This window comes from Peromyscus leucopus, chromosome 18 (assembly GCF_004664715.2).
Source record: "Peromyscus leucopus breed LL Stock chromosome 18, UCI_PerLeu_2.1, whole genome shotgun sequence".
Classification (NCBI taxonomy): domain Eukaryota; kingdom Metazoa; phylum Chordata; class Mammalia; order Rodentia; family Cricetidae; genus Peromyscus; species Peromyscus leucopus.
Window position 1 is genome coordinate 39,113,225 of NC_051078.1, and position 16,729 is coordinate 39,129,953.

Sequence of the window (16,729 nt, forward strand, 5' to 3'; positions counted from 1 at the left end):
TAAAGGCATGCGCCACCACTGCCTGGCTGGAAGGTTTACTTTGATTCACAGTTCCAGGTTACAGTCTACAGTCCATCCCGGTGGAGCAATCATGAAAGGAGAGGCATGAAGTGACTGGTCACATGGCATCCATAGTCAGGAAGGAGAGTGCAGCAAATGCTTGTGCTCAGCTCTCTCTCTCCTGTTTATACAGCCTGGCATTCCAGCCCAGGGGATGGTGTCACAGGTTATTAATTAGTAGGCAGGTCTTCCCATTTCAGTTAACCTAATCAAGATCCCCCCAACACACACTGGCATGGCAAGGGGTTCATCTCTTAGGGGACTCTAGATCTCATTCAGTTAACAACTAAAATTGACCATCACACACATATACGTGCGTGCACGCGCGAACACACACACACACACACACACACACACAGAGAGAGAGAGAGAGAGAGAGACAGAGACAGAGAAATAGAGAAACAGAGACAGAGATACAAAGACAGAGGGACAAAGAGAGAAAGACAGAGAGACAGACAAACAGGCAGGCAGAGAGACAGACAGAGACAGAAATGGAAAGAAAGAGGTGCTCCAAACATACCTTGTACCCTTTCACTTTGTCCCACCTCCCTCTGCTCTTCCCTTTGAATCTCATCCTCTAAGACTGAGGTCAGAAATCACCTCCTATGAGCACACCTCTGAAAGGCTTCTTCAAGTTAAGCTAAATACGGACTTTCTGCGACGAGTTTGTAGGTAACCACTTCCTAATATCTAACAACTAGCTGACACATACATTAAAGTAGTAAATGGAGAAAGGGAAGTACTTTAAGCCTGAATAAAGTATAAGCCCTCTGGAAAGAAAGAAATGAAGTCTTCCTTTGTCATGGCAAATACAATTCTCTAAATATTAAATATGTCTATACATTACTAGCCTTTCTTCTGCTTTAGACTGCTTCATATAAATCTAAATTGGAGCTCCTAGAGGATGTACGGCACACTGTACTTCCTGCTCATCTTGTTCCTTCAACAGACCATGAACCTCCTGGAGACAGAGGTCATGCATGGGCTTTGTGTTCCTGTTGTCAATCTTGTAGATAATATGGTGCCTCAGCTAGGACAGGCTGTGAACAGCTACATGCTAACTGACCTGCTCACTAGGTGACTGCTGGACAGACACAGTCGAGAGGTGATCTCAACGAGTTCATGAAATAGAAAAAAGATAAATAAACAAGTTCTATGAAGGATGATCGAGATGTCATCTACGCAAAGCACACAATTCAGTGGTTTCCAATGGAGGATTGTGACACCGTTCCTGTAATCTCGTTTTGGAACTTTCCTACCATCTAATAAAGAAACCTTGTACCATTCCTGCCTCATCTGTCCTCTCCCCATCCCCAGCCCTAGGCGACTGTTAATTCGGTTTCTCCCTAAATATAGATTTGCCTCATTTGGACGCCTCATGTAAATGGAATCATATAATCCATGGGGTTTTTAAAATAAGAATTGTATCTTTTCGCAAAGGCTGATTATCTTTTAAAAATACAGTTGAATATTATAAAATGTGATCTTAAATGTGCAAAAGTATAATATATTCAGAGCACTTCTCTCTCTCTCTCTCTCTGTGTGTGTGTGTGTGTGTGTGTGTGTGTGTGTCTGTGTGTCTGTGTGTGATAGTTAATGTCAATTGTCAACTTGAAACCTAGAGAAAGATTAACAACGTAAGCACAAGGTGGGGTTTTGCATGACTGTGGGAACGGCTTAGAATTGGCAGTTCGAGGGGCACCTCAACCCCACACTCCTTCCCATTGCTTTGAGTTCTTTGCAGGTCTCTAACAGTTCAGACCATCATCCTCCATCAGAAGAGTCTTACATTCGCTCACCTTCTGAATGGAGGATATCCTATGAACAAAAGGCAAGATGGGAATACAAAGGCAGGTGTCTGGGTCCAAGAAACTACCCCACTTACTTGCATCATACAGAGAAATGAACAAGAAACAAAATTATACCTAAAGTGCTGATCTGTATCTATGGATTGGTCTGTATCTGTGAATAGCAGCTACTGTTCAGGTTGTATATGCCGCATGATCCATTCCAAGAAAAACAAACTGAGAGTTATCTACTCCAGAAGAATAAATACTTCTTTACTTCGGAATTTTCAAAATGATAAGAGGAAATTCTGAATCCTTCTAGGAGGAGAGTTCTTTGCCAGTTGGTTGCAGGCTTATACGGTGACAAGTCTAGCCTAACTGGATGAATTATGGGATAATGCTAAGAGCTCAGACCTGAACATTCGGCCTGGTTCTTCTAAAAAGTAAAACAAAACAAAACAAACAAACAAACAACAACAACAACAACAACAACAAAAAACACTTGATATCAGTTTCTGGGTAATTCCAAGTAAATGAGAAGGGACAAACATACTTTCATCACTTTTTGTGGCCTTTAGCTAGTGTATTGTCCCTCACAGTACCAAGCAAATAAAAGTCCTCAGGAGAAGTTGGAAATGTCTCACCAGAATGTAACTTCATTAATGGAGAAGCAGAATTATACACAAGGCAGAAGAACATGCATGGGCTTTGGACATGGGCTGTCATGGGCTTAATTCTGTACCAGTTATACAAATGTTTATTGAGAAACTGCTAATTAAATAGAATCCCCAAAAATGCTGACAGTCAGCTCTGTGAGTATAAAAATCATGTTTTAATTTAGTTCAATATAATTCATATGTGTTGAACACTGTTGTGTGTGCTGGGCATTCAGCAGGAACCAAATCAACTCCTTGTTCTCACGAAGCTTACGACTTAGCGGCAAGAGAACATGGAAACAAATCAGGCGGACAGAAAGTTCATTAATGACAGAGGCAATTGAGAAAAACAAAGGTCGGGGGATGAGAATGTTGTAAAGGGAGGGAGTCACAACTTGACTGCATATGGGAAAGCTTCTGTGTTTGCTAAAGCAGTGTCTTGGAACGGAACTGTAGAACAAATAGGGTATGCCACGGGGCTACTTGGGGAAGGACAGAGGAGGCAGAAGGGTCAAACTCCAGGGCCCCAAGGTGCAGCTGTACTTGGCACATTCACATGCAGAATTGTGCTTGGCAAGATCACTGGAGCTGAAGAACTCGGGTAATAGAGTGTAAAGGGAGAAACATCGCTAGCAATCCACAGAGTCTACTTAATGAGCAAGGGAATTTATTTGGGGGTTACCTCACAAAGCAGAATTAAGGAATTTGTTGCAGGATCCTGGAAGGGTGAGGCACAGTCCAACAACTGTTCTTAGGCGAAATCTGCCCTGGTCCATCACAGCCTCCAACACCACAAGGTAGTGAAGAGAGCATTGCGCACGCGCAGCCCAGGTCTTAAAGGTCCTGAAGCAGCCATGCTCCAGGATTAGGTACTTCAAGGTCATAGGCAGGTATAACAGTTACCTGCTACCTCACTAGGGGCGGTGCTTTAGGGCATGGTAAGAACAGCTACCCACCACAAGAGTTGAGCGGTAAAAGGCCAGGCAAGCAAGGCTGTAAGGTCTGCTCTTGTAGGTAGACCTTGTACTGCTTTACAATGACCGCTTTTTAATGAAATATGAGAAATCAGTCTTGGAAGTTTGTGGGGAGAAGTAACACATGTTTCCAAAGGGTAGTTCACACTAGATTAAAAACAGATCTTCAGGAGGACAAAGTGAAACCAGGAGTCAGTTTAAAAAAAGGTGGCTTGGTCTGGAATATCAGCCGTGCAGCTAAAAGGATGCTCTTCAGTTTTCTTATGTGGAAATAACAGGGGTTTCTGATTAATAAGATGTGGGCTATAATTTAGAAGGGTGCCAAGGGTTTCTGAGCAAGTAGGGGGAGGTTGGAGTTGTTATTGCCAAGCCAGGGGATGCCATAGGAGGAGCAGGCTGGGAGAGTTAGGTGTGAGGTTGAGAGGCCTAGTAGGCATTTAATAGAGAATAAAAGTTGCAAGAGGGCCTGATTAGCAAGAAAAGTCTTCCAGTCATCAGACAGTAAGCTATTAAACACAGAGGACAGTCTAGAACCAAGGCCGGAGCATTCTGCTACTTAGAAGGAGAGAATGAAATCCCTGGTGAGGTTGCTGCAGAAGCAGGTGGTCTGGATCCTTCTATAACATTTCCAGGATTCAATGGCCACAATGGAAAACACAGACAATCCTTCCCAGGTCAGTCAAAGATGTGGCATGGCAAAAAACCGAGAAGTGTCCTCGGTAAGTGCTATCCCTGACTTGGTGAGTTGACATACGGATGCCATGTTTCTTGTGCTGGATTGCATTTCTTTTTAGCCTCTTCAGTAAGATGCTCCAATATGAATCCTCTTTTTCAACAGTATTGGCAATGGCAGAGACTTATGATTTATCAATGATTAGTTAAATACTTCAGTCACAGACCTCACTATTGTTAGCAGCCACCTTAGTTCTAAGTTGTTAGTGAGCAGAGGGTTACGGGAGGGAGTTACCTCTAACACAAGACTGGGAAGATGGAAAGCTGCTGGGTTCCTTTCCAGGAGGCATTACTGGAGCATCACCACAACAGCTAACTGCTAACTGCTAATTTAACTTCAAGGGATATTTTTAATGGTATGGAAGGAAGAACCCGCATAAAAATAGCTGTAAAGTGGACCCCTCCACTGCAGCAGCTGCCAAATCCTATTGTTGTAGCCAGATACCTGGACTGATTCATGATCACCCGTCTTTGAAGAAAGTGCAGACTTTCTTTGATGTAAATATGGGTTCTTTTTAGCTCTGAGCGAAAAGAAGTCTACTTAGAAGGACAAGAGAAATATTTCCCTGAGTATATTAGACACAGCTGAAATAATACTTGGCCACAATCTTTTGGCTTTTATTTTATTTCTCTACCTATAACAAATGTCACCAGACACTTATTGGAAGAATGGATGGAGAAATGAAATAAATGAATGAAGTCATATGTCAACACATTATCTGCATTGGGGTATAGGTGAGAATCCTCCTAAATAATTGTACATAAGTTCTGAATTGTCTAGGGGTATTTAAAAAAACATCATGAAATAGGGATAAATCTCAGTCTACCCTCTAAGGAGTCTGAGAGGATGCTAGATTCCCCACATGTAGCTAAAGCAGAGTCTGGTCATGCCCACTTTGACTTTAATTGTGCTGGACTCTCTGGAAGAACTGGACATCAGTAAACAAAGAAGGAAAACATCAGTGGTGTTTTAACATAGTGCTGCTATATTGAGTGTCCAAAGTCACAAAACCAGACACTAGGCTGATAGTAAGAAAGTGGACCTGCTGTTCTATGTTGAGTGTTATAATCCAGTGCTCTGCAATGAAGACTCCACTCCACAAGTCACTAAAAATTAAAACAAATGCATAAAGCTATTGATTTGAGTAAGATTATATTCTCTTAAGTCCTCTCTCTCTGTTTTTAATCCAGCTACTCTTGTCCAGACCATCCTATTTTCTTGACAAGATTGTTGTTGAAGGTTTTAGCTCGTCTCCTGTTGCCTCTGTTGCTCTCCCATGAACGGGACGGAAGTGAAGCTTCTACAGTGTAAATCAAATTAAAAAAAAAACTGAAAATCTTCCACTGGCTGCTCCCCATTGTACCCCAAATGAAGACCCAACTCTCTCCTGTGCTCTTTGATAGCCTGTACAATCCAGGCCTTCTCTACGCATCTGACTCCAGGTTGGATCACTGAGTAACGGTATTTTGAGATTCATTCATTTTGCTATTAGGTCCATAACTTACTCCTTTTTTATGCCCAGCAGAATTGTATACGAATATAGGACAGCCTGTTTAGTCATTTACCTCTGGAACAGTTTGAAGTACTTCTTGTTTGGGACTGTTGGAAGTAATTCTGCAGGGCATTTGCATACAAGGCTTTGCAAACCACAGACATTCATTTCTCTTCTAATGGGTGATGTTGCTCTGTATGCTGTGAATGTGTTGCTCTGATTGGTTGATAAATAAAATGCTGATTGGCCAGGAGCCAGGCAGGAAGTATAGGCAGGATAAGAGACAAGGAGAATTCTGGGAAGAGGAAGGCTGAGTCAGGAGATGCCAGCCCATCATCCAGGGAGTAGCATGTAATGGCACACAGGTAAAGCCACAGAAAACGTGGCAACATATAGATTAACAGAAATGGGCTGAGTTTAAGTGTAAGAGCTAGTCAGTAGTTAGCCTAAGCTAGTGGTCAAGCAATTTTAATTAATATAAGCTTCTGGGTGATTATTTTATAAGTGGCTGTGGGGTCCGTGGGGCTGGGCAGGACCAGAGAAAACTTTCAGCTACACTCTTCAATAAATACACAGGACTAGATGGCTAGAAGGTGGTTAAACATAGATATACGTTAAACTTAAAACAACAACAACAACCAAAACCATGCCAAACAGTATTTTTTTCCCAAAGAGGTCAAACACGTTGTATTCCCATGAACAACATATGAGAGGAGTGGCTACCTCGTATCCCCACCTCCTCTTTGTAATCTTGAACTTGGTAATTAATGGGTGAACTAACAGCTACTGGTGTACATTGTTTTTTATATGTTTGTTTGCCAATCTGCATATCTTTCTGTCCCTTGTGGAGAGTCGTCTTGCTCAAGATGTTTGCTCAGTTTTCAATGGAAATGCTCGTTTCCTGATTGTTGAATTCGTCTTTATATATTCTGGATCGAGTCGCCGATCAAATAGGATATTTTGTAATATACACTCTCAGTTTCAGGTTTGTCTTCTCATTTCCAATAACTTAAAAACATAGCTATTCTGGGTAAATGGAACATCCGTCTATTGCTGGCGGAACTGCAAATCTCTTCAGCCACTATGGAAAGCAGTGTAGTGGTTCCTCAGAAAGCTGGGGATAGATTTACCTCCAGATCCAGCTATACCACTCTTGGACATATACTCAAATGACTCTTTATCCTACTACAGAGATACTTGCTCAACCAAATTCATTGCTGTTCTATTCATAATAGCCAGAAACTAGAAACAGCTCAGATGTCTGTCAATGACAGCTGAATGGATAAAGAACATGTGCAAAACTTACACAATGGAACTTTCCTCAGCTGTCAAAAAAATGATGAATTTCATAGGTAAATAAATAGAGCTAGAAAAAAAATTATCCTGGGTGAGGTGACCCTGACCTAAAGAGACAAATATGGTATATATGGATGTTAGTTAGCTCCCAAGTCTTCAATAGGCTGGCTACAACCCATATAACCACAGACGTTAGGTATAAAGTAAGAGACTGGCCAGAGGGAAGGATCTCCCTAGGAAAGGGAAATAGAATAGATAGTTATGGATGGAGTTGGGGGAGGTGGGGGTGGGCACTGGAACAGGAAGATCAAAACAGGAGGGGAAGTGATGAGGAGGGGAAGGGAGGGAATACAAAAAGGAAAAGCTAGACCTGAGGGCCATTTGAGGGGGTCTTATGGTCAATGAATACAGCAGGAGTTTCCTTTATTCTGTATGTTTTGAGACAGGTTCTCACTGTGCAGCCCTAGCCTATCCTGGAACTCACTCTGTAGACCAGACTGTCCTTAGACTCACAGAGATCCACCTGTCTCTGCCTCCCAAGGGTTAGGATTAAAAGTGTGCACCACCACTGCCTGGCAGAAGTCTCTTAAAATATATACACATGTGAAAGAAATCTAAATTGGATTCACCATATAACGGGGAGACAAAGCACCAGTTAAACATCTCCTGTCACCAAATGAAACCTCCGGTTCTGGGGAATGGGTTACAGCTTACCAAATTCTTGGCCGATGGGGCCCCATGAGAACCCCCAAACAAGCCAGGCTATTAACAAGGCTATTGGTTGTCCTCTACAAACTGATGTTAAAGCCAGGTTGCTGAAGACAACACCTATATCATTCACTAACATGGAAAAGGAGAATTAGTACTGATCTATAGCCTTTATCACCTACTGACGAGTGGGTACTTTGTCTTAGAAATGTTATTTTATAGTTAAAAGTTTTTCCATTTATTTTTATAAGCCATTTGAGTTAAGTTTTTGTATGGTCTCCTCTTTAGCTCCAGCTGTCAACTTGAAACAGCCTAGAGTTCTCTGAGGGAATTTCAATTTAGGGAATTTGTCTTGTTCAGATTAGCCTATAGGCATGTTTGGGGGACATTTTCTTCATTGTTAAATGATATAGTAGGAACTAGCCCACTGTGGGCAGTGCCATCCCTAGGCAGGTGGACCTAGGCTATGTAAGACAGGGAGCTGAAAGTTGGCCCCAGAAAAGCCAGAGAGTAATGCTCCTCCATTGTTTCTGTGTCGAGTTTCTGCCTGAGTTCCTGCTTTGGTTTCTTTGAGGATAGCCTGTACCCTGAAAGATGAAACAAATCCTTCTTCTGAGTTGTTACTGGTCAGAGTGTTTTTATCACAGCATCAGGAAGCAAACTCATGGTGTGAGGTTTAGATAAATATTTTTCTTTCCTTTAAAAACTGATGTCTAATTGTCCAACAGTAATTCTTTAGAATACTTGGCTTCCCTTACTGAAGTGCATCTTTGTGTGAAATCAATTAATCACATACATGTGGATTTATTTCTGAATTCTGTATTTTATTCCTTTGATCTGTTTATCTCTGCACTGATAGAAAGATCTTATATACTGTGACTTTAGAATAAGTCTTGACTGTAAGCATAGCAACTATCACTTTTCAAAGTTTTTCTCTTTTTTAAAATTCTACATCCTTTGAATTCTTACAAGGGCTTGAAAATGAGTTTGCTAATTTCTACAAAGACCTGCTGGAATTTTGACTCAATATCAAAAATTATTATCATCCTGTATTTTTGTTCTTTGTTTACACAGGTTTTCCCGAGGCTGAGTCACACTATTTGGGTTTCAGCCCACAAATAACATCCTCAGAGATACTGTTCCCTGGCTATGCAATTTCAATTCTTTTTCATTTCTCTATTGCAAACATTTTACTCTATTGACTCCAAGCATTAATTACAATCTGAAATTAGCCTTGCCTATCTGTTTACATAGTTGCTTATCTGTCTTTCCAAACTGAGATTATAAGTTATAGCAGACTTTATTTGTCTTCCTCTATTTATATCCGTGAAGCCAAGAAATGCCTTTGACAAACAGACACTAAACATTTACCAGATGAACTGTTGGCTATTGGACAAACATGTCTCTAAGTCAAGACTGAACTAGTATGGAGGTATATAATGCTCACTAGATCGAACATGCTAACTTATTCATAACGGGGCATTCTCTGTGAAGACTGTTAGGATATGAATGTCACTAAGAGCTGCAGTTCTCTGAATGGCTGCCACTGGTGTTTGTTGAGTTAGTTACAGCATTACAAAACCAGGTGACTTTAAAAGCTTCTCAACTCATTGTTTATGCAGCATTATTTGAAAGGGGTCTTGTGAGTCACCTTTAATACCAACACTCGGGGGCAGAGGCAGGTGGACCTCTGAGTTGGAGGCCAGACTGGTCCATAGAGTAAGTTCAAGGATAGGCAGGGCTAAAAAGAGAAACCCTGTCTTGAAAAACCAACAAATAAAAAAATGGGGGGAAATGTGTCTTAGGTTATAGTTAGTTCTAATAGATTTTGGAAAGGGAATATGCTAGAACAAATAAAAACTTTCCACAAATATTGCAAAGATAAATAGCAGAAAACTTGAGGACCAGGAAAAATTACAGTTATTTCCTAAACAATACTTGATTTAATGGTAAATTAGCCATAGTTCTGACAGAGACAATTAGTAAGTATTGTTTAACTGTGCATGTTTAAAGAACTAAGAAAATCTACTTATTGAATCCAATGCATGATTCAAATGTATGAGTCTATCCTCAGACAGCTCATTCAACACAGATATAAAGCCCAAGGGCTGTCTCGAGATCTCTAGTACCACACAAGCAGAATTTTATGCACTGAGCTGTTTCTCTTGCTCAGAACCTTTGTTGAACTCATTCGACCCACCAAATTTGGAAGGGCACCAGCTGTGTGTTAGAAACTGTGTGAGGTGATGCACAGAAGAAATGAATAAAAAAGATCCCTAAACCTTCGAAGAAGACACAGCTTCTATCATTTCTATATTTGGAAGGGAAAGCCACAGTTGAAAAGTCACAAATCATGATAATGATGATTTGTTTCCTCATCTCTGCCTTTGTTTGCTGTGGCTTTACAGTGGCCTTCATTCAATGTTTAAGCCTTGAGGTCACAATGGGCTTAGTTTTCCCCTCGCTCAGCCCAGTGACTCACAGGCAACAGCTACAGATCTAGTATTCTATTATTAGCTTCTTCAAACCTGATTATTCTAAGAAACACTTTCTACCGACAACATGGTAATCGTGTTTAAATATAACTCTCCCTGGTCAATCTAAATCTCCTGAATTTTAACCAAGTTTCCTTTTGTTTAGCGGTGACAATTTGTTTCTTTAAGTTAATCCATATTTTAACGATCCTAGTTGACTTTAACATGTAAGGTGTGTGTGTGTGTGTGTGTGTGTGTGTGTGTGTGCGCGTGTGCGCGTGCGTGCATGCATCTGTCTGTCTGTCTAAATCATATAACTCTGAGTGAAGATCATTGGTTCTCCCATTTGGGTTTCTTCTTTCTCCAAATCCTGTCTGTACTGTCCAGGTTTTTTAGAGCTATGGTTGTCGGGATTAGAGCTGATGAGGGATATAGCAACTTCCAATTCATGGTTGTATAACTACAGCAGTGAGGTGACTGAATGCTTCATATGTACTGAGTACCAGGCAACAAGCATGCTTCCTTTGATATGTACATCACTCCTATAAGGTAGAGGTCCTATCATCTCATTTAACAAGAAGTCTCAGGTAGGATGAGTAATTTGGTCTAATTGTGTCATTAAGCAAAGAAACAAGGTCTCAACCTCACCTGTCTGATCATAGCCTATGTATTTAGTCACTATATTAATATAAAATATATTTTAAGTTAGAAAAACAGAAAGATTAAAATAAGAACCATTTCTGTATCCTATGCAACTCTATTTTCCAGTCTTTCAGTAAATCAGGGCAATAAGGTTGCAATTGCTCATTTTCTGTCTGCAGATGCATTTCTGATTTAAAAAACAAGCCAGTCATAGAAAATGTCTGCTTCTGTGGAGTTGGAAATGCAAACCAATAACTGACCTTTCGGCTACTTTTGCAATTTTGACGATAGGTCATTTATTCTATTTCATTTTTGTAGGTTCTGAAGAATGGGAAGGCGCTTTTAAGTTAATTTATAATACAAAATGTCAATATAATGTGAAATGTAGGCTCAATTTTCACAGCAAACCTTTGTTTAAATTACTTTGCTCTTTCTCTTTTTACCCGTTCCAAACTGTAATAAAAACGAACATTAGTGTAAATATGGTCACGCTAAAATCTTTCCCGGTCTTGGCTTCTGTCTTACCCCTTCCCAGGACTGTTTTTCTGCTGTTCTGTCATTCATTATATAATCATAACGATCAAGTGCCTAACTTCCATGGTAAATGGTTATCCAGTTTTCCAGAGAACTTGTTCTGATGATAGAATTTAGGACAAATCTACATGCATGCCCACGCTCAAGAAAAAGATAATTGATTAACATGCTTTTTGAAAATAAGTTAATTTTTAAAAACTCTACATTTTCTACATTTTGGTTAGGCAATTGAACTTTATTTTGGATATTAGGAGTTGATATCCCCACCTACATAGCTCCAGGGGTGAGTATTTGCTTTATTGATTTCTTGTCTTTCCTAGAAAGGACAATGAATGGTTTTCACCTATTGCTGTTCCCGTCTTCGGTGGGCAAATCACAGTTCCTGCAGTCTGTTTATTGAATTTGCCTTCATGGTCAATACAGATGGCTATAATCAAATGAGTTCTGGAACAAGTTGCACTGAATGCTGAAAGCCGCTATGAATGGATCAGCCTAAAGATGATGGAATCTGTGCAACTGCCAGATAATTATTATGATTTATAAAAATGAAAAATGGTTAATTAATTTACTAGGAGGGAAGAAACAACATCAAAAGGACTAAAATGAAAAAAATATAACTAAGGGCATTAAAATCCCTAAAGAGTTCGGCCTGAGGGAAAGATTTATAAATGGTGCCCAAATGACTTCATGCAGACCTACAGATCTAGCTAATGAGCGGTTGCTAAGTAGGACAAATGCAGCTCATTATCCTTTTAGAAGGACATGAATTATAGATAATTATAGGTAAACTATCACTGCAATCCGAAATGTGATGTCCATGACACGTTGGGCCTTTTGTTATCTCCCACAATAAGACTGAACATCCGCCAAGTTCAGATTTGCAAGTGAATTAAAAAAAAAAAAAAGACCCAAGCCCAATGGAGCACCTACAATTTGCTTGCAGAATAATTTTGTTTTGTTTACATATTTCAAAATCACCTTCCTAATAAAAGGAAGCTGGAGAAAAGCATAAAGGTTCATGTCCACCTGTTCTGCAGAATTTCAGCTAGCAATGCATGGTTTTCAGGATGAACTTGGTGTAAGTCAGAGAAAGTGCACACATGTTTACTTCTGCTTCCTTCCTATAGTTGACCCTGGGTCTGGTTTGGTGCATGAAGGTGAAAGTTTAGAGAAGGAGCTTGCCTGTCCAAATTTTTGACAACAGTCTGATGTGGATGTAAAGACTGGAAAAAAAAATTATACAAGTGGTACTTGCTGATGAGATGATTTCATTCAGTCTCCACAGAGCCAGAGAACCGATAAGACACAGACAGATGTATAAGAGGACATGAATTTTGTGTATTGTGCTTCCTGGTTCAGAAGTTTAAAAGGCCCTTGACATGCCAATGGCAAGCTGGGGAGCCAAGAAAGCTGGCGGTATGGTTTAGTTTTAGTTGCAGAAGCCTGCGAATGAGAAGAGTGGATGGTTTCTATTCTACATCCAAGAAACATCAGGTCTGATGTCCAAGAGCAAGAGAAAATGGACTTCTTAGCTGAAGAGGGAACAAACTGGCCCGTCCTCTTTTCATTTTTTACTGGATCTGCAATAGAATGTATGATACCTATCCCATTGGTAAGAGTAGATATTTACTTAATCTACTGATCAAATGCTAATCTCTTACAGAAACACACATATACCTAAAAACAATAGTTTACTAATTATCTAGTCACCTAGGAGCCCAGTCAAGTTGACACACAAAATTAACTGCCACACCAGACCAAAAAACTCCAAGAAAAACTATGTTTTCTTTCAATGCATGAGTTATCCCCCAGACGGTAAGAAAATACTGAACAAGAATTATGTACTCATTTGGATACCTCCTAGGATATGGAAATGAGTCATAAGAAATCCTGTGATTAAGGGGCTTTGCCATTCATTTATTCCCTCATTCAAAAGCAAATGCATTGCAGGTACATATGTAATATATTTCCTCACTCACTGGTTCATTAAAGAAAAAAAACAAAAACAAAACAAAACAAAACAAAAAAAAAAAAAAACCACTGGGCACTGGGTATATACTGTAAGCCAGGAATTGAGGGAATTGAAAAGACATGTTTTACTTTTATGGAGTTTAAAACCAGTCAGAGAAAAAGACAAATTTGTGGGGAGGGGATGAATACACAATCTATAACCATGGAACAGTAAAATTTATGTAAACACAATTACAGATATTTGATAAGCTACATGGGAGCTTCATGGTATATTATAATAAAGGGAGTAGTATGCCAGTGGTAAAGCATCAGAGAGACGGGGGAAGGGGAGAGAGGGAGAGAGAGAGAGAGAGAGAGAGAGAGAGAGAGAGAGAGAGAGAGAGAGAGAGAATGTGAGCAGGGTCCATGAGGTTAATCAAGTTGCATTTGAAAACGAGGAAAGGGCAAAACCTGTCCACGGGAAGCAGGGAGACCATAGCAGGCACCAGGCAACCGTGGGAGGGAGCAGGCGCAGTGAGACACTGAGGATGCGCATGAGGGATGCACCAGCTCCTACCACTGTCTAGGACTTTCCCTTGCTGTTTGTATGACAAAAGGTGTGCTCGAAGTGCAAGAGCGATTTTATCAATTAAAAAACATATACAAAATGCTTCATGACTTTGTACGTTAACCCTGCTTGGGGGCCATGCTAATCTTTTCTATATCGATCCAATATTAGCACATGTGCTGCTGAGATGAGCCCATAAAGTCACACGCTCTCTTATAAGCACTTCATGGCTTATCCACCTCACCACGACAAGCATTTTATTTTATTTTATTATTTGTTTGTTACACACAGGGTCTCACTGGGTATCTCTGGCTGTCCTGGAACTCACTATGTAGACCAGGCTGCTCTGGAATCCACAGAGATCTGTCTTTCTCTGCCTCCAAAATGCTAGGATTAAGTGTGTCATCACACCCAGCAGATTTTACCAATGCTTTTTATCAAAATAGTAGATGTCTTTCCTCATTGAAAGCATGAAGCTATTTACTCAAATGTGCTTTATATACTTTCCTCCCTGGAACCTCTCATGCATTACATGAGAGGACATATCATTTGCCTTTCAATGAAACACTATCATCCTTATTATTTCATTTTACTTAGTTACTAATGCCAAGGGCTCAATTAAAGTAAATTACTTTTCAGTGTTGAAAGACTGATTCCTTTTGAAAACATTCTTCAGAGGTCAACAGTGGTCACAGGCTTAAGAATTTGGGGCTGGGAATTAATGAGGACTGATAGGACAATGTATTAGTGATATGCTAGGCATAGGAATTGCTGCCCTCACTTCAAAAAAAAAAAAAAAAAAACAACATCCCGGAAGAATCTTCATACCTCCTTTCATATGACAGCCCTTCTAGATTCATCCACCAAACACACAAGAAGAGCCCCATGGCTAAGTAGCTTGAAGGAGTAGACTTGGCAACGTCTCAGATTTTTCTTGTAGCACTCCAAGTATAAAGTTGTGAGCACAAATGGATCTAGTTTTTAATCTACTTTTCTCATAATCTTATCAACAGAACACATTCTGTATAATCCAAGGCACACTCAAAGCAGAGATTTCATTAAAAGATAACTATATTATTCTATTGGGGGCTGGAGAGAAGGCTCAGTGGTTAAGAGCATTTGCTGTTCTGGCAGGGGACCCACACTCAGTTTGCAGCACTTACATCCAGTAGCTCACAGCTCCAGTTACAGGGTTTCTAGAACCCTCTTGAGTTTCCATGGATACCAGGTACACACGTGATACACATACATATATACAGGTACTCACACATACATGTAAAATAAAAGCAAATATATGTTTAGAAAATGTCACATTTCATAAAGACTTAATATCTAATACCATGGAAGTTCCAGGTAGCTACTTAGCATATTCTCTTGGCTAATTGGGTTCAAACGTTGGCTTTTGTGAAATGTTCAAAAAGGTCACCTCATTAAGTAGTCTTAACAAATACTCAGACTTAGAATGACCTCACATGGATAAAATTATACAATACTTGTAAGCAGCAATAAACTGTGAGGGTTTTGTTTGTTTTTGTAAGTCGGAAGTGGCAAAAAAAAAAACTTGTATAGAGCCATGCCATTGGCTATGTCTTACATCTCAGTTACTGCTGATTTTGAAAACTGCACACTATTGGATGTTATGGTCCTAAAAATCTAAAGTTATAAACTTCATCATGGATGACATGTGAGCTTATTCATGGTCATCTTGTTGGTTTCATCTTTCTTTTTCAAGGAGGAAAACAATCTATAATGGATATTTCCTTAGTCAACTTCTCATTTTAGACTTTAGTGACCCATCAATCAATCTAGGAACCACTTTCTATCTTTATCTATTCGGGTAAACAAAACAGTAATTGTATGCCGACACTACGCCATTGGATTTCAACAGTGAAACAGACCAAGTGGCTGTACATATCATAGACAGACAATATCACATTTTCAGATAGATAATACAATGATGCTATATAAAGAATGAGACAAAGCAGGCAGAGGGAGAGACTATTTTAATGGAAGGCCTTCTGAAGCAGGTGGGGGCTTTCACTCTTCTGAAATTACTGTCCACACTTTCAATGTATAAAACGTAAGTACTTCCCATGCAGTACTGATTCTTGGTTCATCCATCTTCCTTCTACTGCTTATTTCTACTAGGGATTTCATCTCAGAAAGTGAGTTATGAGGGGGCCGATAATGCTATTTCTGTTGACAGCTTTACAAAGAGGCTTGGTTGAAAAGAAGTCTAACAATAATGGATAAAAAGGTATTCCTGGATTCTAATGACAGACCTTTTTCTGTGGCACCTTGGGCTCACATCTGCCAATAACTGAGAATGGCTAGATTTTTCTGATTGATTTCAGTTTTTCACAGGTTCTGGGAATATATTTGATGCTTATCACTTATAATAGCTGATATACTTTCATAGCCATTTCAGTTTGTTCATTTCTGAATCTGCTAGGTAGACATCTTGAATCTTGAGTAATTAACTCACAGTTTGATATTCCATTAAACCAATAGGAAGATAAATGTATTCAAGCTATATGTTGCATATTTTCTGCTGATGATAGTTTAATTAATATTAAATTACTCCCCAACCCCTTGACTTACTTATCAAAGGCTATCACTATATTGCTGACAAAAAAATTTGGACAATCTAACAGTTTCAAAGTCCGGGTTGCCTTATGGTGGTGTTGAATTCTATAGAACAAAGAAATAATTCTGAAGGAAGTAGTTATAGGAACAAAGGAGAAAGAGCACAGAGACCCAGAATAATTGGAAATAAAGACACAAGGCATTGTGTGTCATAAAAACTCACAGGGAGTTAAATGGAATTCTATGCCTGCTATCAGGAGTCGAATTTC

The 16,729-nt window shown here is 39.7% G+C and overlaps 1 protein-coding gene and 1 non-coding gene across 8 annotated transcripts in view; both read right to left on the reverse strand.

Moving 5' to 3' along the window:
• Positions 1–16,729, reverse strand: part of Anks1b (ankyrin repeat and sterile alpha motif domain containing 1B) — an 854,565-nt gene that overhangs the window by 509,552 nt on the left and 328,284 nt on the right. The window lies entirely within an intron of this gene.
• On the reverse strand, positions 13,963–14,069 carry LOC114683024. The gene has a single exon (XR_003733121.1). It is a non-coding gene; the product is annotated as a U6 spliceosomal RNA (small nuclear RNA).